The sequence below is a fragment of the Panthera uncia genome (genome assembly GCF_023721935.1).
Source record: "Panthera uncia isolate 11264 chromosome B2 unlocalized genomic scaffold, Puncia_PCG_1.0 HiC_scaffold_24, whole genome shotgun sequence".
Classification (NCBI taxonomy): Eukaryota; Metazoa; Chordata; class Mammalia; order Carnivora; family Felidae; genus Panthera; species Panthera uncia.
Window position 1 is genome coordinate 57,081,190 of NW_026057580.1, and position 27,188 is coordinate 57,108,377.

The 27,188-nt window shown below is 38.0% G+C and overlaps 2 long non-coding RNA genes across 2 annotated transcripts in view; one reads left to right on the forward strand and one right to left on the reverse strand.

Annotated features, from left to right (window-relative positions):
- Positions 1-27,188, forward strand: part of LOC125938719 (uncharacterized) — a 49,582-nt gene that overhangs the window by 5,908 nt on the left and 16,486 nt on the right. Inside the window, exon 2 of the long non-coding RNA XR_007462787.1 lies at positions 23,434-23,536. This is a non-coding gene — a long non-coding RNA (uncharacterized LOC125938719). The remainder of the gene's footprint in view (positions 1-23,433; positions 23,537-27,188) is intronic.
- LOC125938718 (uncharacterized) lies at positions 1,976-27,041 on the reverse strand. Its single transcript, XR_007462785.1, has 4 exons — positions 26,949-27,041; positions 14,733-14,858; positions 5,644-5,730; positions 1,976-2,814 (listed from the first exon to the last, which is right to left on the reverse strand). It is a non-coding gene; the product is annotated as an uncharacterized LOC125938718 (long non-coding RNA).

Genomic DNA, 27,188 nt, shown 5'->3' on the forward strand with positions numbered 1-27,188 from the left:
AAATCCAGTTCTAATGATCTTAGTATACAATTGGCCATTGTTGAGGATCCACTAAGATAGCTAACTCAGTTATGAAAATACGGTTTTCTCTATGAGCTATCTATTGCCAGTGTGTATAAAACCCACCTTCAGTTGACTTTCTATCAACTCAAGTATTTTATTACACTAATTTAATGTGGCAGATAGTTAATGTTTCAAGTGCTACTCTCTGCATAGATATCATGATTTAAAAGACTACTTCAGTAGCAATGGGGAGGTTTAGTTAGTTGAGAAGGAACAAGTTTTCTGTATAGTAAAAGGAATTTTCCTGCAGCTCTTTGGTGCTTTGGGTCACATCATATAAGAACCTTAAACATCTGGATCCAGGAAAATTTTAATATTGACCCGCATTCATTTTTCTCTACATTTAACATCTTTCCCTCCTGCATGTGCTCTCATTCCATTTCGTTTTGTCTCCAAAAGCTTGATTCATCAATTACCCCTCTTCTTTCTACCTTCAACCGCTCCCTCTCCCCTCCCCTTTTTCCCTAGGCCCACTGTAGTAGGCAGTTTATAACATGGCCCCAAATAATCTCTGCTACCTTGTATTCATGCCTTTATGTAATCTTCTCCACTTGAGTGTGGACTAAACCTAATGACTTGCTACTAATATAATAAAGCAAAAATTGATGGCATATCATTTCTATGATTAGAATTCAAAAGACTGTGAGTTCCATCTTGCTAGCACTCTCTCTCTCAATGGCAGTTTCTCCCTCTTCTCAACGTGGTCATTTGGTGAAGTAAACTGCCATGTTACAGAGGACCATGTGGCAAAAACTGAGGGCAAACGCTGGTCAACAGCCATTGAGGAACTATGGCCCTCAGTCCAGCAGTTCACGATGAATCCTAACAACTAGTGTGAGTGAACTTGGGAAGTAGATTCTTCCCCAGTTTAATCTGGGGGAATCTTGAAATGACAAGGCCTTAGCAGGTATGTAGAATTTAACGTGATCCAAACAGGGATTTGACTTTGTTTTATAAGACTGTCTTTTTGCCTGGGGGTCTTGGGTCATACTGGATAGGCTGACAGTATGGTTTAGGGTGGACCTGGCCTCATCCAAAGTACCAACAATGTGATTTAGGGTGGGCTTTTGGGTCATGCAGTATCAGTCAACCTGAATACTGAGATAAACCACGTGGGTAACAATTTGAGCACACATATGTACAGGAGCCCCAATAAAAACTCTGAACACCAGGGCTGGGGCATTTTTCCTTAGTCGGCAATATTCCAGTATGATTACTGAAGGTTGCATTGATGCTCTACTGTTCTTTTCTAAACATTTCCAGGTTAGATTTTCATGTCATACAAGTATAACACATAATTTTTATATATAGAATATACACATAATAATATACTTTACATATTGTAGACAGAATAATTGTGCCCATATCTGTCTCCTCAGTAGACCATTCACTTGAGATTTGTCCATTATTATGTGCTTTGTGTCTAGGATGGTACCTGCATATAGTAAGTAGGTCCTTAAATTACTTTTGACTAAATGAATAAAATATTATATCTGGTGTTTAACTATTAATAATCATATCTTTTGGGGGGAAATATTTTTGAAAGTTGTTATAATTGTACTTTCTTAGCCTTAGAATTTCAGCGAGGCACAAATCTGAGAAGTACTGTAAGGTACCCAATATTCTGACTGAGGTACTAGGTCACTATTGCAAAAGAGATGGCCAAAATTTGCTTTTTATCAGCATTAGCTGAACATTTAATTTTAGTCTATGTATAAAAAAAAATTCACTAGGGGTTGGAGTTTCAAGAGTGAGGGTTTATTTAGAGACTACATGTGGAAATCTACAGTGTCTTCCCCTGCTGCCCCCCTGCCCCGCCTTTTTTTCCCAAGGCAAGGGAGGTGAGCTTGAGAGAACCACTGTGAAAGGCTCACATGTAGCTCCTGGCATTTGAGGCACACAGGTCCCTGTCTTTGTGCTGACAAATATAAAGGCAAAAGGTTGGCTGGCATGGCTTGTGGTGGCAGGCAAAGAGAGAGTGCTGTGGAGGGAGTGAGCTGTACTACTACCACTGTTGTGGGTACACAGTAAATGGGTCCTGAGGAAGGGAGCCAGACCTGAGGTGTCTTGGGAGGAAGCTTGTTCAAGAGGACCGCCTAGAGGGCTCAGGTGATATCAACAGGAGGAGGCTGGAAGGCCAGTGGAAATCAGGTGTTAGGGGGCAGTCATCTACCGCTGCCAAGGGAACTTGGATCAAAACACTTCCTTGCTTAAAATACTTCAGTGGCCTCTAGCTATAGTTAGAGAGAAATCTAGACTCTTCACGTTTGTGATTTGACCCCTTCCTATGTCCACAGTCTTACCTTACACCACTCTCCACTTCTTTCTCAAATGATCAGCCACATGGACCTTCTTTCAGTTCTTTTCACATATTCTTTCCTGCCTCAAAATGTTAGTGCAAACTGCCTTATGCCAGAACTGTTTTTTTCCCCTCTTGCATTTTCTAGTCCTGCTGCTTTTCATCCTTGACATCTTAGCTAAAACCTCTGTCCCTCATAGAGACTTCTGTTGGCCCTTCATTTTAGCATAAATTTCTATAATAGCTTGAGTTGGGTAAAGCAGCAAATGACAGAAAAAAACTCAGAATAACTGTGGCTTAACAAGAAAAATTATCTTTCCCTCTCACATGAGAGTCATAGAATCATTCTAGACCTGGTGGTGTAGCATAGTAGCAGGATCTCAGGAGCCTTAAATCTTGTGTCTCTATAACATGCAGCCTCTATTTAAAGTTCACCTTTTAGTCCATGAAATCTGTTCTTGTTACAGCCAGCACATGTATATTCCAGTTGGCAGGAAGGAGAAAAAGGGAAAAGGGCATGTAAGCCTCTAAATTCAATCCCAGGAGTTGTTCATACTGCATACACTTATATGGATTGCATCCGTATTGGATGGATTGGAAACCGTAATGTCCATACTCAAATGGGCCTAGGCATTTCACCCAGCTTGTGACTCACTTCAGTATTTCATTGTTCTTGGTTTAGCTGTGTCACATCTTGCTACAAGTTAGGCAAGCTGGGAAAGACAATCTTTATTCTAGCTAAAGTTAGTGGATAGGCTAATATGAATATAAGGGACAACTAGCAGTTGCCCCCGCTAATAACCATCAGTTTTATTTTCTCACAGCACCAAGATATAGAGGCTAAAACATTTCCCCCTCATAGAAGCATTCTTTGATGACTCAATCTAAAGTAAATTTGGGGGCACCTGGGTGGCTCAGTCGGTTAAGTTCTGATTCTGATTTCGGCTCAGATCATGATCTCCCGGTTCATGGGTCCGGGCCCCACACTGGGCTCCGCCCTAGCAGTGCAGAACCTGCTTGGATTCTCTTTCTCTCCTCTCTCTCTCAAAAAAAATAAATAAGCTTAAAAAAACATAAAGTAAATTTCTATAATAATTTGGGTTGGGTTCAGCTACAAGTGACAGAAAATTCAGCATAAAAGTGGCTTAAGAAAATAGTTTAATCCTTTCTCACATGAAAGCCATGTATTTATTCTAGGGTTTGCATAGTGTTATACAGTGTCTAGAAAGGGAATGAATTACATTTCATGTCATGCAGTTATGGTAGTTATATCAGTCAGCAAACTGCTGTTTTTCTAAGTTTTATTGGAACTCAGACATACCTATTAGTTAACATATTGTCTATGGCTGCTTTCTTCTGACAACTTCAGAGTTGAGGGTTGCAACTAAGAATGTATGGTCCAAAAAGCCTAAACTGTTTAATATTTGGCCCTTTATAGAAAAAAAGTTGCCAACCCCTGAGTGATATTAATAGGTTTGTTGTATAATGTCTATTTAAAGGCATCAATTTCCTTGGAGCTCTAAGATTTTCCCTCCGAAAGCTAGCAGTTATAAGTAAAAGTGTTTTCATATGTCTCTACAACACACTCTTCTGTAATTTTCTGTTTTCTATGGAAGGTGAGTGAGATAAAGACTTTTCAATTATTTCACTTTGCATTTTTTTTCTGGCTAATCTGTCTGATGCCACCCTTCTAAGACTCAAAGAGTTCCAGGGCAGAAAAGTACTTTAGAGTCAGTGTATGGGACACAATAAAAGACTTATTTCCCTAGCTGCCAAAGTGCTGCTGCCAGTTCTGGGCTGTTGGCCCTTTTAAAAATTGCTTTGAGTTCTGAAAGAACAAGAGCCTGCTTGCCCAAATTGGTGCATCTGATATCCAATGGCAGTGGCATGGACGTATAAACGCCCAGTCTTCCTTTCTCCTGCCCTAACTTGGGATAACTATGAAGGGTTATCTCAGCTTCAGAGAAACCAGCAGTTGGCTGAGGCCTCGTGGAGATTACACTGCAACTCAACATCTCCCTCTGCCCTGTGCTATTTTTTCCCGTTCCTTCCACCAGTGGTTGTTGCCAATATTGCTCCCTAATAAATTTCCTACATACTAATCTCTACGCTAATTCCTGCTTTTTAGGATGCCAAATCTTCTGGATTTTGCAAGGCACAGATTTGGGAAAGGGGAGAGCCAGAACTTTTGGCTCCACAGGTCAGTTCCCTACTACATAATATGCATAACCTCTGGGGCACCTGTGTGGCTCAGTTGGTTGAGTGTCCAGCTCTTGATTTGGGCTCAGGTCATGATCTTAGCTAGGGTCATGGGATTGAGCCCCACGTTGGGCTGTGTGCTGAGTGTGGAGCCTGCTTAAGATTCTCTCTTTTTCCTGCCCCTTTCCTGCTTGCATACTCTCTCTCACTTTCTCTCTAAAATAAACAAAAAGAAGAAGAAAGCTCTAATTACTGTTTAACCCCTTGAGCTTCTGTAAGAAGCAAAGACTTAAAGAATCTATGAAATACTATAGCCTCCTCTTAATGTTTTATTATTATAATGTCAAGAGGCTATGTCAATTAAGCATCACTGGAATCTGTCCACTGGGTTATAGAATAGGGTGGAGTAGAGATCATTGTTTAAAGGAGAGTTTATGGATCAGCATTCCTGAATTTTCCAGCTATATAATCTTGGATATATTTCTTAAACTCTCTGAGCATCAGGTTTGTTTCTGAAAATTGGAAGACAATGGTACTTATTAGAGGCATAGAGGACCTTCTTATTCTGTACTTTAGTTCCTCCAACTAGTAACATTCATTCTACTTCATTTCATTCTACTCCAGAAGAATTACTGACAGTTCTAAAATATTCCCATCACTATGATATATTTTTTTTAATGTTTATTTATTTTTGAGAGAGGGAGAGAGATAGAGCACGAGTGGGGGAGGGGCAAAGAGAGAGGGAGAGACAGAATACAAAGCAGGCTCCAGGCTCTGAGCTGTCAGCACAGAGCCTAATGTGGGGCTCGAACACACGAATGGTGAAATCATGACCTGAGCTGAAGTCAGACTCTCAACTGACTGAGCCACCCAGGCGCCCCACTATGATATTGTAAAAAGCATGAAAAGTCATGGTTCCCACCCTCAAGAGATCTCTAATTCTATCAGAGAGACAAAATTTGAAATATAAAATAATTAGATATATAAGGCAGAAACCAAATCCAAATGGTATGGAATGGGAGGTATGTTAGGCAATGAGGACTGAGATAGATTTAATATAGGCAAAATTTCCATGCCATCACCTTATAATTGTTCCCTGACGGATCTGTAGGTCAAAGGAAGCAGAATTACCATTTTTCAGGTTACAAGGATAGAAGGAACTCCATTCTCTGCAGTTCAAAGTAGAAGAAAAGTCATCAATGAAATAGTAAACATTAATATAACAAAATATTAAAAATTTTACTTTGCATACAGTAAAATTTATATTTTGTTCAATTTTATGAGTTTTGAAAATATCAGAGTTGTGTAATCACTTTCAAAATTAATACACAAATAGTTCCATCACTCCCACCCAAATTCCCTTATACAAACACGGCAGTCGAACCTTCTCGCTTTTCCCAGTTTTTGACAACTACTGATCTCTTCTCTGTCCCTGTATATTTGCTGTTTCTATAATGTCACATAAATGGAATTACACAGTATGCAGCCTTTAACTATGGCTTCTTTTACTTGGCATAATGTATTTGGGGTACATCCATATTGTATGTGTCATTAGTTTGGTTTCTTTGGGGGTGGTTTCCACTTTTTGAGTATTATGAATATAATGTTATGAAGATTTATGAACAGGTTTTCTTGTGCTTTCATTTTTCCTGAGTGAAAATGGAGTGGAAATAGAATTGCTGGATTCCTGGGTAAATTTATGGTTAACCATTTTAAGAAACTGAAAACTATTTCCCAAAGTGCCTGCACCGTTTTATATTTCTACCATCAACATATAAAGGTTCCAGTTTTCGGGTACTTGGGTTGCTCAGTTGGTTGAATGTCCAACTTGTGGTTTCAGCTGAGGCCATGACATCACGGTTTGTGGGTTGGAGAGCTGAGCTGGGCTTCATGCTGACAGTGCAGAGCCTGTTTGGGATTCCCTCTCTCCCTGTCTCTCTGCCCCTCCCCCCCCACAAATAAATAAATGAATGTAAAAAAAGAAAGGTTCCAGTTTTTCCATATCCTTGTCAACATTTGTTATTGTCGTCTTCTTTATTATAGCCACTTTTGTGTGTATGAAGTAGTTTTCATTGGCATTTCTCTAATGACTAATGATTTGAGACATTGTTTCATGTTCTTATTGGCCATTTGTATATGTTAGATGATGAAATGTTTTATATATACGATTTGTAATTATTTTCTCCCAGTGTGTGGCTTGTCTCTATTGTTTTTCTTTTTTTCTTTTTCTTTTTTTTTAATGTTTATTTATTTTTGAGAGAGACAGAGACAGAATGCGAGTGGTTAGGGGCAGAGAGAGAGGGAGACACAGAAGCAGAAGCAGGCTCCAGGCTCTGAGCTGTCAGCACAGAGCCCAACGTGGGGCTTGAACTCACGAGCTGTGAGATCATGACCTGAGCCGAAGTCGGACGCTTAACCGACTGAGCCACCCAGGTGCCCTTCTATTGTTTTTCTTTGTTCAACTTTTATTAATTTCTGTTCTTCTTCTTCTTATTTATTTACTTCTGTTTGCTTTGGTTGTAATTTTCTCTCTAGTTTAAGATGGAAGCTTAGATTATTGATTTGAAAACTTATTTTCTAATAAAAGCATTTTAGTGCTTTAATTTCCCTCTAAGCAATGCTTTAGCTGCATTTCACAAATTTTGATATGCTGTATTTTCATTTTTACCTAGTTAAAAATATTTTCCAGTTTCTCTTGAGACTGGACCTATGGGTTATTTTGTAGTGTGTTGCTTGATTTCCAAATTCTTGGGACTTTTCCAGGTATTTCTCTTCTTGATTTCTTGTTTAGTTTCATTGTGGTCAGAAAGCATATTTATATTATTTCAATCCTTTCATATTTGTTAATGTTTGTTTTGTCACTCAAAATATGGCCTATGTTGGTGAATATTTCTTATACATTTGAAAATATGTATTCTGCTATTTTGGTCTAGCTGGTTGGTTTTTGTTTTTGTTTTTGTTTTTGTTTTTTGTTTTTGGCTGTTATTCCACTTGCTCTACTGATTACTGAGAGAGGAGTGTTGAAATGTCCAAGTATAAATGAGAATTTATTTATATCTCCTTTCATTTGTATCATTTTTTGTTTCAGGTATTTCAAAGCTCTGTTAAGTTCATTTACATTTAGGATCCCATGTCTTCTTAGTGAATCGTCCTTTTTATTATGATAAAATGTTCTAGTTTATTCCTGATAATTTTCCTTGTTTCATAGTCTGCTTTGTCTGATATTAACATGGCCATTCCAGATTTCTTATTAGTATTTGCATGGATTGTATTTTATAATGATCTTACTTTTAATATTCTTATATCATTGTATTCAAAGAAAACATATTTATATTATTTATGGGTTTCTTACAAAAAGTGGTTTGGTTTACTAACAGCATATAATTGGGCTTTGTTTTTTCATCCAACCTGGCAATCTGTTTTTTTATTGATATGTTTAGATAATTATGATTTAATTTAATATGGCTATATTCAGGTTTACTCTTATTATTTTTCTGCTTTTCCCCCCTCGAGCTTTATTTTTGTTTTTTCCATGTTCCCTCTTTTTTGTATTTTTTTTTATTTGACTGTTTTTTAGGAGTCTATTTTAATTTATCTATTAGCTTGTTGGCTATATCGCTTTGTAGTATACTTGTAGTAATTTCTCTAGGGATCATAATATGTACATTTAATCTTTCAGAATATAATAAGAGTTAATATTTACTAACTTCAAGTAAAATGTGAAGGCCTTACCACAGTACAGGTTTCTTTACTTTCTTCCTTTTATGTTACAGTTCTCATATGAATTGCACTACATATATTGAAAAATTACCCTGGCAACATTATGATTTTTTTTTATTTCAAGAGTCATCAATATTTTTAAACACTTAGGATTTAAGTATTTCTTTTAGTATTTCTTTTAGAGTAAGACTGCTGCAAGTAAATTAAGCACTTGGCTATTCTTATACACTTCTGTACGTGTGTTTACAAACACTTGTATGTTAATGCAAGTCTATTGGAAGTAAACGTTCAGTTTCCCTTCATCTGATCTGTGGGGAAGTAGGTTTTACTTGCATAAATCGGTTGGAAAAAAGCTTAGGGCAGAAAGCCACCACATGGGGTGAAAGTGCCTGAGGTTAGGTAGCAAGTTATTGTAATGGGATCACGAGTAAAATTACTTTCCATCTGATGCCGGCATATTATTGTACTTTGATCACAAATTCCACTTGCCCCCCAGACCCTTTGCTTATTACACAAGTTAATGATTACTGTTTGATTGTTTTCTCCGTGTTCACATGTGTAAGATCTTGTTGTCTTCACATTCACCATGTGGGTAAATCTTGTGCTTTCTTCACATTTACCACATGGGTAATATCTTATGAGCTCAATAAATATGGAGATGAAATCCCTGTTTGGGGCTCTCGTCTCCTCCTGGACATTAGCCTGTCTTGAATTCAATTCTTTTTTTTTTTAATATGAAATTTATTGTCAAATTGGTTTCCACCCAGTGCTCATCCCAACAGGTGCCCTCCTCAATGCCCATCACCCACTTTCCCCTCCCTCCCATCACCCATCACCCCTCAGTTTATTCTCAGTTTTTAAGAGTCTCTTGTGGTTTGCCTCCCTCCCTCTCTAACTTTTTTTTTCTCCTTCCCCTCCCCCATGGTCTTCTGTTAAGTTTCTCAGGATCTACATAAGAGTGAAAACATATGGTATCTGTCTTTCTATGTATGACTTATTTCACTTAGCATAACACTCTCCAGTTCATCCACATTGCTACAAAAGGCCGTATTTCATTCTTTCTCACTGCCAAGTAGTATTCCACTGTGTGTATAAATCACAATTTCTTTATCCATTCATCAGTTGATGGAAATTTAGGCTCTTTCCATAATTTGGCTATTGTTGAAAGTGCTGCTATAAACATTGGGGTACAAGTGCCCCTATGCATCACATCCCTTGGGTAAATTCCTAGCAGTGCTATTGCTGGGTCATAGGGTAGATCTATTTTTAATTTTTTGAGGAACCTCCACACTGTTTTCCAGAGTGGCTGCACCAGTTTGCATTCCCACCAGCAGTGCAAGAGGGTTCCCATTTCTCCACATCCTCTCCAGCATCTATAGTCTCCTGGTTTGTTCATTTTGGCCACTCTGGCTGGTGTGAGGTGATATCTCAGTGTAGTTTTGATTTGTATTTCCCTGATGAGGAGAGACATTGAACATCTTTTCATGTGCCTGTTGGCCATCTGGATGTCTTCTTTAGCGAAGTGTCTATTCATGTTTTCTGCCCATTTCTTCACTGGATTATTTGTTTTTCAGGTGTGGAGTTTGGTGAGTTCTCTATAGATTTTGGATACTAGCCCTTTGTCTGATATGTCAATTGCAAATATCTTTTCCCATTCTGTAGGTTGCCTTTTATTTTTGCTGATTTTTTTCCTTTGCAATGCAGAAGCTTTTTATCTTCATGAGGACCCAATAGTTCATTTTTGCTTTTAATTCCCTTGCCTTTGGAGATGTGTCAAGTAAGAAATTGCTGCAGCTGAGGTCAGAGAGGTTTTTTCCTGCTTTCTCCTCTAGGGTTTTGATGGTTTCCTGTCTCACATTCAGGTCCTTTATCCATTGTGAGTTTATTTTTGTGAATGGTGTAAGAAAGTTTCAATCTTCTGCATGTTGCTGTCCAGTTCTCCCAGCACCATTTGTTAAAGAGACTGTCTTTTTTCCATTGGATATTCTTTCCTGCTTTGTCAAAGGTTAGTTGGCCATACTTGTGTGGGTCTAATTCTCGAGTCTCTATTCTATTCCATTGGTCTATGTATCTGTTTTTGTGCCAATACCATGCTGTCTTGATTTTTACAGCTTTGTAGTAGAAGCTAAAGCCTGGGATTGTGATGCCTCCCGCTTTGGTCTTCTTCTTCAATATTACTTTGGCTATTTGGGGTCTTTTATGGTTCCATACAAATTTTAGGATTGCTTGTTCTAGCTTTGAGAAGAATGCTGGTGCAATTTTTATTGGGATTGCATTGAATGTGTAGATTGCTTTGGGTAGTATTGACATTTTAATGATATTTATTCTTCCAGTCCATGAACACAGAATGTTTTTCCATTTCTTTGTATCTTCTTCAATTTCCTTCATAAGCTTTCTATAGTTTTCAGCATACAGATCTTTTACATCTTTGGTTGGGTTTATTCCTAGGTATTTCATGCTTCTTGGTGCAATTGTGAATGGGATCAGTTTCTTTATTTGTCTTTCTGTTGCTTCATTATTAGTGTATAAGAATGCAACTGATTTCTGTACATTAATTTTGTGTCCTGCGACTTTGCTGAATTCATGTATCAGTTCTAGCAGACTTTTGGTGGAGTCTATTGGGTTTTCCATGTATAATATCGTGTCATCTGCAAAAAGTGAAAGCTTGACTTCATCTTTGCCTATTTTTATGCCTTTGATTTCCTTTTGTTGTCTGATTGCTGATGCTAGCAGTTCCAATACTATGTTAAACAACAGCAGTGAGAGTGGGCATCCCTGTCGTGTTCCTGATCTCAGGGGTCTTGAATTCAATATTACGTCCACTCTTTTGCCAGACAAGAGAGAACTCCAGCCTCCTAGTCTGTGACACTGATCATGTCTTTATTCACCTTCATTCCTGAAGGGTATTTTTAGATGATATATTACTCTGGCTTGACAGTTCTTTTCTGTCAGAATTTTAAGGTTCATGATCTATTGTCTTCTGGCTTTGATGTTTTCTGACAAGAAATCTGTAGTCATTTGAATAATTGTTCACTTATGTATAGTATGTCCATCTTCTCCTGTGGTTTAAGACTTTATTCTTTCTCTTTGGCTTCCAGAAGGTTTATTATGTTGTGTGTGGACAAATTTCCTTTAACTTTATCCTCCTTGAGGTTTACTGGCCTTCTGGATTCTGAAAATATCTGTCTTTCTCAAGATTTGGGACAGTTTTAGCCATTATTCTTTTAGATATGTGTGTGTGTGTGTGTGTGTGTGTGTGTGTGTATGTATTTCTGCATTAATCTCTTTCTTTTTTTTTGAGGAAATTCAGTTACATGAATATTGGTGCTTTTGATATTGTCTTATAGGTATATAAGACTCTGCTAATCTTTTTAATCTCCTTCTGTTATTCATATTGTACAGTTTTTATTGATTAAACTTCAGGTTCTTTGATTTTTTTTCCCATTCTACTGTTGTACTCATTTTATGAACTTATTTCAGATATTGTATTTTTTGGTTCTAAAATTTCTATTTGATTCTTTTTTCATTTTGTAGTTTTCTACAGAGAACTTACATCATTCCATGTATTTCAAGAGTGTTCACTTTTACCTCTTGGGTGGTTATACAGGCATATTGTGTTTTACCTCACTTCATAGGTACTACGTTTTTTACAAATTGAAGGTTTGTGGCAACCCTGCATTGAGCAAATCTCTCAGTGCCATTTGTTTTCCAACAGCATTTACTCACTTTGTGTCTCTGTGTCACATTTTAGTAATTCTTGTAATATCTCCAATTTTTTCATTATCGTTATATTTGTTATGGCGATCTATGATTAGTGATTTTTGATGTCACTGTTATAATTTTTTGGGGACATCACAAACCACACCCAGATAAGACCGTGAACTTAATAAATGTTGTGTGTGTTCTGACTGCTCCAACTGGCCATTCCCCTGTCTCTCTTCCTCTTGGCATGCCTCCCTATTCCCTGAGACACAGCAATATTGAAATTAGGTCAATTAATAATCCTACAATGGCCTCTAAGTGTTCAAGCAAAAGGAAGAGTTGCACAGCTATCACTTTATATCAAAAGCTAGAAAATATTAAGCTTAGTGATGAAGGCATGCCAAAAGCTAGGATTGGCCAAAAGCTAGGCCCCTTGTACCAAACAGTTAACCAAGTTGTGCATACAGAGAAAAAGGTCTTGAAGGAAATTAAAAGTGTTACTCCAGTGAACAACACATGAATGATTTGGAAGCAAATAACTTTATTGTTGATTTGGAAAAAGTTTCAGTGGTCTACATGGAAGATCAAATCAGGTATAACATTTCCTTAAACAGAAGCCTAATCCAGAACAATTCCCTAATTCTCTTTACTTATTTGAAGCCTGAGACAGGCGAGGAAGCTGTAGAAGAAAAGTTTGAAGCTAGCAGAGATTCGTTCATGAGGTTTAAGGAAAGAAGTCCTCTCTATAACATCAGCGTGTAAAGGGAAACAGCAAAAGCTGATGTAGAAGTTGCAGAAGTTATCTAGAAGATCTTGTTAAGATAATTAATGAAGGTGACCATACAAAACAACAGATTTTCAATGTAGGTGAAACAGCCTTCTATTGGAAGAAGATGCCATCTAGGACTTTTACAGCTAGAAGGATAAATTACCACTTGGTTTCAAAGTTTCAAAGGACAAGTTGACTCTTACTAGGGGTTAATACAGCTGATGCATTAAGCTGATGACTTTAAGTTGAAGCCAGTGTTCATTTGCCATTCTGAAAATCCTAGGGCCTTTGAGAATTATGCAACATCTATTTTGCTTGTGCTTTATAATGGAAAAACAAAGCCTGAATGACAGCCCATCTATTTACAATGTGGTTTACTGAATATTTTAAACCTACCGATGACACTTAATGCTCAGAAAAAAAAGATTCCTTGCAAAATATATCATTGACAATGCACCTGGTCACCCAAGAGCTCTGATAGAGATGTATAGTATAGTGAGATTAATGTTACTTTTATGCCTGCTAACGCAACATCTACATCAACTCTGCAACCCATGGATCAAGTAGTAATTTTGACTTTCAAGTTGCTTATTATTTAAGAAATATGTTTTGTAAAGCTCTAGCTGCCATAGATAATGATTCCTCTGATGGATCTGGGGAAAGTAAATTGAAAATCTTCTGGAAGGGATTCACCATTCTAGATGCCATTAAGAACATTCACGATTCATGGGAAGAGATCAATATATCAACAACAACAGGAGTTTGTAAGAAGTTGATTCCAACTCTCATGGATGACTTTGAGGGGCCCAAGACTTCAGTGAAGGAAATAACTGCAGATGTGGTGGAAATAGCAAGTGAACTAAAATTGGAAGTGAAACCTGAAGATGTGACTGAATTGCTGCAATCTCATGATCAAACTTGAATGGATAAGGAATTGCTTCTTATGGATGAACAACGACAGTAGTTTCTTGAGATGAAATTTACTCCTGGTGAAGATGCTATGAAGATGGTTGAAATGACAACAAAAGATTTAGAATATTACATAAACTTATTGGATAAAACAGTGACAGGGTTTGAGAGGATTAAACTTTTTGAAAAAAAAGTTCTTCTGTTGGTAAAATGCTATCAAACAGAGTCACATACTACAGAGAAATCATTTGTGAAAGAAAGAGTTAACCAATGAAGCAAACTGTATTGTTGTCTATTTTAAGAAATTGCCACAGCTACCCCAATCTTCAGCAACCATGATCAGTCAGCAGCCATCAACATGGAGGCAAGACCCTCCACCAGCAAGATTATAATTTACTAAAAGCTTAGATGGTGGTTAGCATTGTTTAAAGTTTGATATGCACTGGGAAGCCTAAAAATTCATCTGACTCACTTTATTGCAATATTTTCTTTATTGCAGAGGTCTAAAACCAAACCTACAACATGTCTTAGGCATGTCTGAAATAGCTGCTTTAATGTCTTGTCTGGTAATTTTAATATCTGATCATTGTAGAATCTGTTGATTATATTTTTCCTTGAAATTTGGTCAGATTTGCTGGTTCTTTACATGTTTAGTAATTTTGGATTATATCCTTTACAATTTCATTTTTATACAATTTTGGAATTCTGCTAAAATATTTCAGATACTGTTTTGTTTTGTTTTAAGGGGAATCACTTTGTGTGTGTGTGTGTGTGTGTGTGTGTGTGTGTGTGTTTGAGAAGCAATGGTTTAGTTAGGTTCAAACTGTTGAGTTTTGTGGGTGAATTTCTGTTCATTTTTCAAAGCATTTGTTATGCTGTTTGGGGTCTGCCCTTTGCATATGCCACCCAGGTTAGTTGAGGCTTGGCAGTGGGTTATACACATGTTCAGTTTTTAAAACCTTTGATTCACTTCTTTGGTTATGTTTCACATATGTACAATTTAGAGGTGAGTCTGAGACTTGTATTGATTCATACACAGCAGTAAATGACCTCCCCCAGCTCTGTCCTCACCAGGATTTCTCCATAGTCTGGCTCCAAGAGACTCTTTTTCTGGTTCTTCTGGATAGAATGTAATACAGAGTTCTTTCAGATGGGGTCGTCTTGAACTGCGATGTAGTTCCATGTGATGAGGCTCCTCTGTGGAAAAAGCAATGGAAGGAAAGAGGGGAGGAAAAAAGGAGAGACATTCCTCTCCCTGACACACTCTTCGCACAACAAAGGCATTTTTTCTTAGTTCTTCTAAGATGTGAAGTTTTACTTAAAGTTTTAGGTGCTCACCTTACCTCCACCATAACAATACAGCTCTGTGATTATAGCTGGACTTGGGGAAGGGGAAGCTGGACTTGGGGAAGGCTGAGAAGGGGCCTCTGCTGATCTTTTGCAAGAAAGATAGGTTTTCTTGAAATTTTGCTGTGCGTGCTCACAATGGAGTTTCCCAATTCAGTCCGCCCTTGGGTCAAAGCTTGGAGATAAAGGAAAAACAACAGGAATCTCATCATCACTACACTGACCTTTAAATTTTGGCTTTCATCCCCAATATACCTGGTATTCTTTATGTTTCAGAATCCTGAGGTATTTTTTTGTTTGTTTGTTTTTGTCCAGAGCTTTTAACTGCACATAGTGGGTAAAATGGGTTCTGGTGGACTTACTCTACTTTGGCCAGCACTGGACATAGCTGAACCTATTAAACATAATTTTCACAGTTGATAGAAGGATGCAGAGACCCTGCTGTGATAGGAAATAACCTGTTATTTAAATTCTGTCTCTTCGTTAATTAAGTAGAGATAATGCCACCTTGCTGTTACTTTTTTGTTTAATACATATTTTAAGTTATAGCTTCATGGGAGGATGAACTCATTTGTGTATTACAACAAAAGTTATGCGTGCAAGATTACACAGAGATCACACACTGCAATAGTTACTAGTTAACGTTTGGAAAATGAGATGATGGAAGGCAGTTTGTTATTGTTTAACCCTATACATGTTTGCATTTTTTGAGTATTAGAAATGACTAGGCCAAACTAAGGAGAGAAGAATAATCTTCCTGACCCTAAAACTTCTAGTCAGTGTTAGACTCCACAGATATCCCATTATTTACATTTGATTTCTTTAAAAATTTTTTAATGTTTATTTAAATTTGAGAGAGAGACATAGAGCCTGAATTGGGGAAGGGGCAGAGAGAGAGGGAGACACAGAATCCAAAGCAGGCTCCAGACTCTGAGCTGTCAGCATGGAGCCTGACACGGGGCTCAAACCCATGAACTGATATCATGACCTGAGCTGAAGTCAGACTCTCAACCGACTGAGCCACTCAGGTGCCCCTTATATCTGATTTCTAACTGCAGTAGAAACCTTTGGTGTTTGTCTGTTCGACTCATCACAACCTTCTTTCTTAAAGAATCTCAACCCCCCCTACTTCCGTCCCTCTCCTTTTCTTCCCAGAGGCCAGGTCACTGGCCCCAAAGTTTGGTAAAAGACCCTACCTCCCTGGCCAGCTAAAGGATTCTCTTTCCTGAGGATTTGTAGTGGGGACTGAAAAGGGCTAGCTTCTTCTGCCCTGTGCATTTGATCTGAGGTTATTCTGATTCAGGAACTGTTGTGGCACAACCACCTTCTACAACATGTAGAAGTAAGTAGAGAAAGTGATACAGCAGAGAGGAGAGAAAGGAGCATGGAAAGGTACAAATGAAAGACCATGTGGCCAGATAAGAGGAAGAGAATTAATTAAGCATCATGAGAATGAGACTGAGAATAAATGAACGAATAAACTGAGAGAAATGCTGAGTTACTCCTAAAGGCTTTTTAATTTTCTAGTTCTGATACCTTTTGTAGTGTGTCAGTATTCTTCCCCTTTTATTCAGGGATGCAGTGATTACAATTATCCAATTTTCCTTAAACTGTCTTAATTAACTAAGACATTAGACTTCTCTCTCTACATAGAAAACCAACAGCATCATGGGAAAATGTGATTTAGTCATTTTGAAAAGATTTGCTTATTACTTTTTTAAAACATTTCTTTATATATATATATATATATATATATATATATTTAATTTTTAGAGACAGAAAGAGTGAGGGAGGGGCAGAGAGAGAAAGGGAGAGAAAGAATATCAAGCAGGTTCCATGCTCAGCTTAATCCCATGAACCATGAGATCATGACCTGAGCTGAAATCAAGAGTCAGACACTTAGCCGACTGAGCCACCCAGGCACACCTTGCTTATAATTTTGAAAAGAAAGAGATGATTGAGACTGTACATATATGAAACAGTTCTAGGAAGGCAAAATCCAGTATACTAACACCCGATATTATCTTTAATGGGGGGATAGCATGGAAAAAATACTATAGTAAAGATGGGGAGGGATGGGAGCATGTGTACCGATTAGGAAAAAATAATATCCCAAGAATTTTGGAATTAACAGTCTGCTCAGAAAAAAATTAGCTACATTTGTTTGTTCAACAAATAGTTTTTGAGCAGCCACTGAATACCAAGTATTGTTATAAGTGCTGGGGTTAGAGCAGTGAATAATGTGAGGTCTATTCACTTGGTGCTTCTAGTGGAGGGTAGGTCTGGCAATGACAAACACACACAATGCGTGAGGGCTATTAAAAACATAAACCGGGGTCAGAAGTTAGAGAATGCCTGGGCAAGTATGCTATTTTATATAGGAAGGCCCAGAGAAGCCTCACTGATAAGTGGCATACATGTCACTGAGATCTGAGTGAAGTGAAGGAGCAAGCCAGGTTGATCTCTGGGAAGCACGTTAGGCATGTTTGAGCAAGAACAAGATTTCCCATAAGAAGTAAGAAAGGGAGAGAGTGGTAAATGATGAGACTAGGAGGAGGTGTGTAACAGGGAAGGCTGAATCCTGTTGGTTGTAAGAACTTTGGGTTTTACTGTGAGTGTTATAGGAAACCATTGGATGGTTTTGAGCAGAGGAGCAAAACAACCCAAGTCTTACCAAATCCCTCCAAATGCAGTGGGGAGAACAAACTTCTGTGCAGCAAGTTTGCAAGTGGGGAGACTGATAGTAGGCTCTTAGAATTCTCCAGGTGAGAGAATTTAGTTGCTTAGACTCAAGTGGAAGTGGTGAGATGTAGTCAAGATGTATTTGAAGGTGGGGCTGACAGGATTAGTGGATGGAACAGTTTTGAGTTGTGTGGAATAAGAGTTTCATGTTTTGCTTAAGTTTTTGGCTTAACAGCTGGGTGACTGGAGATGCCATTAAGTAAGATGAAGAGTCACAAACAAGATGAGCTCTATTTTAGGATGCCTATCGGTAGCTAACAATATGCCATTTGGAAGATACCAAACACCGTTATAAGACATACTTTAAATATATTAGTTCATTCACATCTCTGTGAGATAGATTAATAATATTATTGATTAATAATATCAGGAAACTGATGCACACAGAAGTTATATATCCCCTGCCCAACTAGTATAATGCAAAGTTAGGATCTGAACCTGGGGAGTTTAGTTCCAGAATCTGTTCACCTAGGTATCTAAATGGATATATTTAGCAGGCAGTTGGATATAACAGTCTTCAGTTCAGGAAGTCAGGTATAAGTAGAGATCTACAGTTAAGAGTTATTAGCCTATGGAGCATGTTTGGAGCCATGATACTAGTTGAGATCATTTAGGGAAAGAGTATAGATAGGGAATAAGTTCAAGGGCTAAATACTGCAGCATTTCATCATCTAGAGCTCAGGGATGAGAGAAAGCTCCAGTAAAGAATACAGAGGAATAGAATAGCCAGTGGAGTAGGAGAAAAACCAGTACAGTGTAGTATTTGGGAAGCCAGATGTAGAAAGTGTTTTAAGGAGGATGGTCAGCTCTGTCAAATACTACTGATGGCCTGAAAGAATTGGTCAGCAGATTTGGCTCATTGGTGACTAAGAGCATTTTCAGAGGAAAGAGGGGTGGATCAAGAGGGATGGAGGAGGTGATATGGAGATCCCAAGCCTGAATGATTTTGAGGAGTTTTTTTAAATGGTAGCATACATAGGTTAGTTCTCTTTTTCTTCTCTTCTAGTGCCGCCCTACTCACTCCTTCAGACTATGACACTCCATCAGTGCCAAACTGGTGACTCCCAGAGAAATCATCTGTGAGGGCCTTACAAAGCAAAGTCCTTGGAAAAAACACTTGACCAACAGCTAATCATACACTTGTTTTGATCTCTGCCTTTCTTTGGTTCATGGGCCACTTATCTACCCACACCTGGCCCTGCTAACCCAGGTGACTCCCTAACCACAATCTCTTAACCGCCTTCCCAAGCTCCCAGACTGGATCAGGTGTCTATTTTATGATTATAGCATCCTTCACTTCGCTTTATGGAACTTATAACAGTTTGTATTTATACTTATTTGTGTTATTATTTTATTTATGTTCATCTTCTCTACTAAACGGTGCTAAGACTATGGGCTCTGGAGTTGGTCACCCAAGGTACAAATCCTGGTCACATATACTAGTGGGTGACTGTGGGCAAGGAACTTAACAACTTGGAGACACTATTTCGGCATCTGTAAAATTGGGGTTAAAGTAGCATTCACCTCATAATTTTGTGAGGCTAATACAACATGTAAAGGTGCCTGACACTGAATAAATTTTAAAATCATTATGAACATATTAAAGTAGAAAATGCGTTTTTAAAAATATATCTCCAGAATAAGCCATGACTAATCCTTTTCACCTTTTCTCTTTCCTCTCTTCACCCCAGCTTGGCCTTACTGTGTTATATATTAACCACATTTCTTCTTTTACCTTTATTATACCTGAGTGCAAAAACCCATTATCTTATTGAATTTACCAACTGATACATTTTTTTAATGGAAATGATATAAAATGTTAAAAGATATTCCATTACCCCCCACAATACAGAAGCTCCTTTCTTGTTTTTCTAGAATATCTACTAAATAAAAGGCACTAATTTGTTTTTCCATTACAAATCACCACTAAACCTAACATCTTAAGCCAGTGATTTATTATGGCTTTCTATGATTTTGTGGGTAAATTGGGCTCATTTCATTAGCTCCAGTTTAGTTTCTCTAATACTGTTGTGGGCCAAAGGAGGCTGGGGTTATAGTCATCTGTAGGCTTGAATGATCTGGATGACAAATGTGGTTTCCTCACTCACATGTTTGGATGCCTCAACTGGAGTGGATGGAGTAGCTTGAGGCTGGCTGGACACCCTCTTCTTTTTGCTTTGTCTCTGTCTCTGTCACTTTCTTTCAGTTTCTGTATTTTGTAGCTCCAGCTTTTTAATAGTGTAGAGATCTCAGTGTGTTCACACTTCTTACCCAATGGCCGCTTGCCCCAGAATAAGTATTGCAAGAGACCCAGGTGGAAACTATAAGGCTTGTTAAGATGTACCCTCAGCAGTCATCACTTCTGCTGCACTCTAGTAGTCAAAAACCAGCCATAGGGCCAGCCAAGATTCAATGGGAGGGGAATACTCAAGAGAATGAATTCTAAAAGCATGGTTCATTGGTGGTTATTTTTGAGGATGAGCTACTGCCATGAGCATATAAACATATACCATAAAGCCACAAAGCCCCTGCCTTTATGAGCTTATAATATAGCATAGGGCAGGGTTTTTCTTTTTAACCTTGGCATTATTGACTTTTAAAATTTTATTTTATTTATTAAAATTTTTTAAAATGTTTATTTATTTTTGAGAGGGGAGGAAGGGGCAGAGAGAGAGGGAGACAGAATTCCAAGCAGGCTCCAGGCTCTCAGTGGTCAGCACAGAGCCCAACCCGGGGCTCGAACTCACGAACCAGGAGATCATGACCTGAGCTGAGGTCGAAAGCTTAACCAATTGAGCCACTCAGGCACCCACTGACTTTTTTAAAAGGAAATACATTTTATTTTTTAGAACAGTTTTGGATTTATAGAAACATTGCAAAGATGGCACCAAGAGTTCCCATTTACTCCACACCTAGTTTCCCATAATATTAACATCTTACATCAAGATGGTACATTTACTACAATTAATAAAACCATTAATGAATCCATTAGTAATTAGAGTTCATATTCTATTCATTTTTTTTTTTTTTAGTTTTTACCTAAAGTCCTTTTTTTGTTCAAGGATCCCATCCATGATACCACATTACATACAGTGTTCCTATTGTTCCTAGTTCCTCTTGGCTATGACAGTTTCTCAGACTTTACCTATTTTTGATATCCTTGATAGCTTTGAGGAGTCTTGGTCAGATGTTTTGTTGAATATCCCTCTACTGGAATTTGTCTGATTTTTTTAAAATCATAATTTGGGGTTAGGGCATATACATGATTAACATGACTTATCACTGTTGATAATAATATCAACACCCCCACTATGTAAGTTACTATGTGCAGCTCGCACTTAAGGAGTGAAGAGTTATGCTCCATATCCTTCAGGAAGGATTATCCACATAAATTATTTGGAATTCTTCAGGAAGAAAGGTTTGCCTCTTCTCCAGCTATTTATTTTTCAATAACTTTTTATTTCAGTATGGACTCATATATATTTATGTTATACTTTGGGTTATACCCCAAACAGCTTTATGTATTTGTTGCTCAAAAAGTTACAACTTTAGTTATTGGGAGCTCTTTCAGATGGTTCCTGTATCCCTGTAACATACCCCCAAAAACGTGTTCTTTGTTTTTGAACACTTCTTTCTGGCACTATAAGGTGCTACAGGTTCACCTAGTCTTTTTCCTGCCCTGGACCTAGAATCAGCCTTTTGTCTAAGGATCCCTGGTTCCTTAGTTGTGCTAATTGTTATACTATTGACGTCAGATAATTCTTTATTGTGGGGAGCTGTCCTGTGTATTCTAGCTTAACAGCATCCCTAGCCTCTCTGCGTATTAGATGCCAATAGCAACCCTCTTTCTCCAGTTGTGGAAATTAGTAATGTATCCAGACATTGTTAAATGTCCCCTAGGGGGCAAAATGGCCCCTGGTTGAGATCCACTAGCATAGCAACAGTCCTGCTGAAAAGTACAATGATATAATATAAGGGAGAACAGTGGGAGCATTGCAGAAGAAGCTTCTGAGCCTGCTTACAGATGTGGAGGAAAGATTCACAGAAGAGGTGGCAGCTGAACTGAGAATTGATTTGCTATTTTTTGAGCAATTATCGTGAGGTAGACAAAACGTAATGTTTTATTTTTATCATATAATCTTAAACTTAAAAATCAGGTATTTTACAGATGAAGAAGCCAAAGTTGAAAGAGACAGAGTAACTTGCTTAGAGTGCCTGAGATGGTCTTGGAGGACCCCATGAGCTCTGCGGATGCAGGGCTCTGAGGGTACTGACATCTGCTCCCGCTACTCACATCAAGACTATGTTAACCACACCTTTGTTCATAAAACTGCAGTACCACCTCCTTTTTAATTTTCCCCCATTCAGTTCTGAGTTCTTGAGAGGAGGAACCATGCAGTGTTTGTCTACAATGCTTGCCATGTTATAGGTGTTTGAGAACTGTTTGATGAGGGGGTGAACATGAGTTGATTCCACAAAATTCCCCACTGACAGATTACAGAATTAACTCTTCCTTCCTTCTGGTCCAATTGCTATCCTACCCACACCTCTGGTGGAGAGCTCACTGCTGGGCACACCAGCTAACCTCCTGTAGTTTTTGGTCACTTGGCCTCGTTGTTTTACCCTCAGCTATCCCAGAGGGAGTAGTTGGCTGGTGTTAGTGACATTGTAGACTGATTATAGCCAGTAGTATTTTGCCTTGGGTTAGAGTTGTAAAAGGTGTTCTCTAAGGAAAGCAAAACATGCCTCACAAGATGCAGAATGTATTGCTACTGGTTTCCACAAATAATGCCAATTATCTACATTTAATTTTTCCTTTGTCCCATATGATTCTTCTATTACTTAAGGACAGATTTTACACAGACCATGAAAGGTATTTTTTCTTTTTTTCTTCCTTTCAAATTCTTCACATTCTCATCCAAATTTCCTTTTTTTGTTGTTGTTGTTGTTGTTGTTTGTTTTGTTTTGTTTTCAGAGAGGCAGGAGGTCTTCTTGTTTATCAAACAAAACCAGAGGGGAAAAATGCCTTGGTTTTTTTGTTCCTTTCTCTTTCCTACAACTTCTGGATCTGCTATTTGCAGATGCTATGAAATTTTAAGTCTATTGAATCAGAAGTTGCTCTTTCTGGTTTCAAGACTCCTTTTCTTCCTTTCCTTTGCTAAAATTCTGGTCTAATTAAAAAAACAGTAGATCATAGTTAAATAAAACTGTACCCAGGATAACCCTAATTTCCATATGCAGATTTATCTGCACTGACAGCCACCCCCCTTACACACACACTCTCGCTCTCTCATTCTCCTTTCCCTCCTCTCCATCTCCCTATTGCATTGTGTCTGACTGATTTTCAGAGCACCTTCGCTGTTTCCCCCTTCTCACTCCCTTTCTGTAAAATATCTAGACAGGAAGGAGGTGGCTGCAGAGGCTGAACAAACAATCTCATATTCTGCCTGCAATGTCATCGTTTCTTTCCCCCATTTTAGGGGGCTGAAGTTGCCCAGGAAGGGGATGCAGAGGAGCTGGAAAGGAAGGGGGGAGCTCTCCAGAGGCAGCTGCGGTCAGGGGCAGGGACTGCCGCCAGATGTGCCTGCCTCTCTGGGCTTTGATTCGAAAGGGGCAGCAGGAGGAAGTATTGGGAGACAAAAGCCCCGGTTTAAATGATCATTTTCTTTATTTAACATGGCAGCAGACACTCTCTGCGTAGGATCATCATGCCGAGCATAAACTGGACTTTCCCACTTGCCTGGCAGGAGTGAGACAGATCACTGTCTGCTAAATGAGCATCTGAGGTAAGACCCACTGTTACAGATACTTGCTTTTTTTCCTAAACAATTAATTTTCTTAAATATGTTTCAGCCTCAATCACAAACAGTATAGTGGGGGCAAATCTGTGTTAATCTGCATCTAAAGAGCCAAGAAAAAGCAGAGGTATAATATATTCAACTCAATTTGGGGAGATAGTTACTTTGTCAATTCTGTGTGTGCTGTTTGTTTTTCAGGTAAAATATCTGGTTTAAGAATAGACTAGTGTCATCATAATCCACCACTAGTGATAATACTGGTGTTGAGACTCTTAAAAAAAACTTTGTAAAAAGACAGTGAGCTACAGATGCATGTGCTGTATTTTTAGCTCACATACAAATATTGGAAGTCTTATTAAAATGATAGGGTGTTTTTTTTTTTTTTTTAGCAGAGGAGGAATGAATGCTGCATAATTAAGTACAGTATTTAATTTGGCTGTTGTGAAGCAAAAGAATAAGGTAATAATTTTTATTGTACTAATCAGTCTCAAGATGTTCTCTGTGTTAATTGGGTTAAAAAAATTGCAGTACTTATTAGAAATTCTAATTTCACAATGCAGCACTGACAATAAGCTCAGCCAGTGAATTATTCACATCTTTAATTTGCTCACTTAATGACAGTGTTCTGTAATCAGAGTGCAGAGACTGCTGCCTATGCATTATGTATGATGCTCAGGACTTAAATGCAGGACATTATGAAGCTCTCAGTGGTTCAGTAATTAGTTTTCCACAAGACAGGATTTAGATATTCACAGATAAAAGTCCACAGTTGGATAATGCTAAGGTTGCAACACAAAATAACAAAGGAAAGGAAGCTCAAAGTTTAGACTGAAACTTTGTCTCTCCGGCCTTGTCCACTGTGGAAACAGAATCATGCCACCTGAAATAGTTGCCTAGCTATTATCACATGTTTGAAAACTGTTTTTGAACAAAGTTGTAGCAGGCGAGGCATTTGAACAATTTCAGTGGACCAGAGGGGAAAGATAAAACCTTTTTAATTAGTGTTCACAGAAGCCCTGCAATATATCCTCCTAATAAGTCTGTAGTATGCATAGCAGGCATTCTCAGTGTGCTTTGTAACTTAGTTAGTGCAAATGCAAATCAGGTTACAGTGGTGTTTGGCTGTAATTGTGTTTGTAAAAGGGTTACATGCCCAAATGGAGATTGAGCTTGCTCATGGTTTTGTTCCAGTTGCTTCTGAGGGAAGGTTTGAAAATCAAATGAGATATTAAGTGAATCTGGACATGAAAGGAAGTAGATCTGAATTGTCAGTGCAACTTTGGGATTTCTTCCACTTGTCGGTTTAGAGTTGTCAGTTTTTCTTTAATGATTCTAGGATTGTTCTGTCATGAGTGATATAACCTTTGAGACTACCCAGAACTTCTAGCAATACTTTAAAAATGTATACTAACTTTGGGAAAACATTTCACAGTATTAATTCTAAAGTTTAATAGCCAGATTGGAAACTTTACAGTGAGTTAAAAAACAACAACAACAACAAAACAAACAAACAAACAAACAAGCAAACAAAAAACATTTGCCTGGTAGACTTTATGGGGATTTTTGAGGATTTAAACATTAATATTTATTAATAAGATCTCACTGCTTTACCATTTGTTTGTCTAAGATTTGTGCTCATTTCCAAAACCCAAGTGTCAAGATCCTTAATCAAATTTGGCATTTTAAATAGAAATGCAGAGTAATACTTTAAAACTGCCTTTTATAGCTTAGAACATTTTTTTAAGGAAACTTGAGTTAAGATATCTATAGGCAAATGTAATGTTTAGGGAAGGAATGAACTAGCGAAATAAAAAGAAAGTGCATTCCACTTTAATTTGAAAAATTCCAAATTAAAAAAAAAATTAAGTCACACCTCCAAATTTGACTTCTACCTTCTAGAACTGAAAAGCTACTTTAACAAAATAAAGATGTTTTTCACATATGTTTAGGAAGCTGTTGCCTTTGTGACACTTCAAACATGGTGTTTGGGAAAGGGCACTTGGTTAGGGGATGAATTAGGATATTGTGTAGTTGAGGAAGTGACCTGGCTTGACTTGGATCCAGTATAATATGTGGCAATCAGTTGGTAGCAGTGGTGCTTTTAGTAGCTTAAAGAAATACTGGGAATTAGGAAACTTGAGTTCTGGTCCCATTTTGGCCACAAACCAGCTATGTCACATTGAGCACCTAAATTGATTTTCCATTTCCTTATCTGTCAGACCGGAATAACAAACTTTTCTAAGATTTAGAAAAAAAAACAACTGCCACGTTATTATGGGGAGAAATGAGGTAGGAGGAGTGAAAGTTTTTTGAAAACTTAAAAGCACTAGATAAAAATGTGAAAGCTATTTTAAGGATTAACAAAAACCAAAATGTGTGTCTTTGAATCTGTATTGTTTATTATGGAAGAGATTCTTATCCAGATTTGCAACACTCTGTAATGTAAAAATGTCAAAATATTGTCACGTAAATTAATTTAAATTTAATTTAATGAAAATAAGCCATGAAAAAAATGCCCTTCTTAGGTGTTTGGGGGAGAACAAGAAAGCCTTGAGATTCCATAAACATCAGTTTGGTGTCATCACTCCAAAAAGGTTGGCAATCATCTTGCCTTGGACATTTCTTTCACTTATCACTGAACAGACACATATTAATACTGTAACAAGTCTTATGCTTGGAATGTCTGCCAGTTATCAAGATTTTGGCCATTCTTCTCATTAGATCATGAGTCAGAATGAGATAATTTCCACCACTGGAATTTTGGAGCTCTTTTTCTCACCAAAAATGGTCAATATATCAACCAATCAATAATTGATTATCTGTTAATTTTTCTTTGGCTGTCTATTGAGCACTTACAATGCTATCAAAACTAACATGCTATCTTGCCCTCATTCTTATGAGGCGGTTGTCTCCTTATTCTAGATGAGAGACTGAAGCACAAATAAATTAAGTATTTTGACAATACCACATAGCTGCTGAGTAGTAGCATTAGAATTGAACCAGATCCAAGTCCTGATGTTGCAACCAGTAGACTACATTGTCAGTTCCCAAGGTCCTGTGCTCTGTGCTGAGATAAAGGAATTGATTGAGATTCCTGCCCTCACATTGCTCACAGTGGTAATGTTTGAGTTTCTTCCACCTTCTCCTTGTGGGTCAAGACTTGCTACTCACAGTGTGGGCTACGACAGCATTGGCATTGTTTGCAACCAGGGTTGGGTGCTTTACTAACTTTGATGTGACTTTTAAATCAACTGGGGATCTGGTTAAAATCAGATTCTGATTCAGTAGGTCAGGGATGGGGCCCAAGATGCTTTTCTAACAGGTTTCCAGGTGATGCAATGTTGCTGTTTCATGAGGTGTCCATTTGGTGAGTTCTAGAATTACAGGAGTGCCCTCTTACCTGTGCTTTCCTTCCTGCAGTTACCTGCAGTTATCTGTTATCAACCATGGTCTGGAATCAGATGATCCTCCTGACCAGTTGTCAGAAGGTCAATAGTTGCTTAACACTACGTCACAATGCCTACATAATTCACTGCACTTTATCGCATCACATAGGCATTGTATCATCTTACATCATCACAAGGAGAAGGGTGAGTACAGTGCAACAAGATATTTAAAGAGAGAGAAAGAGACCACATTC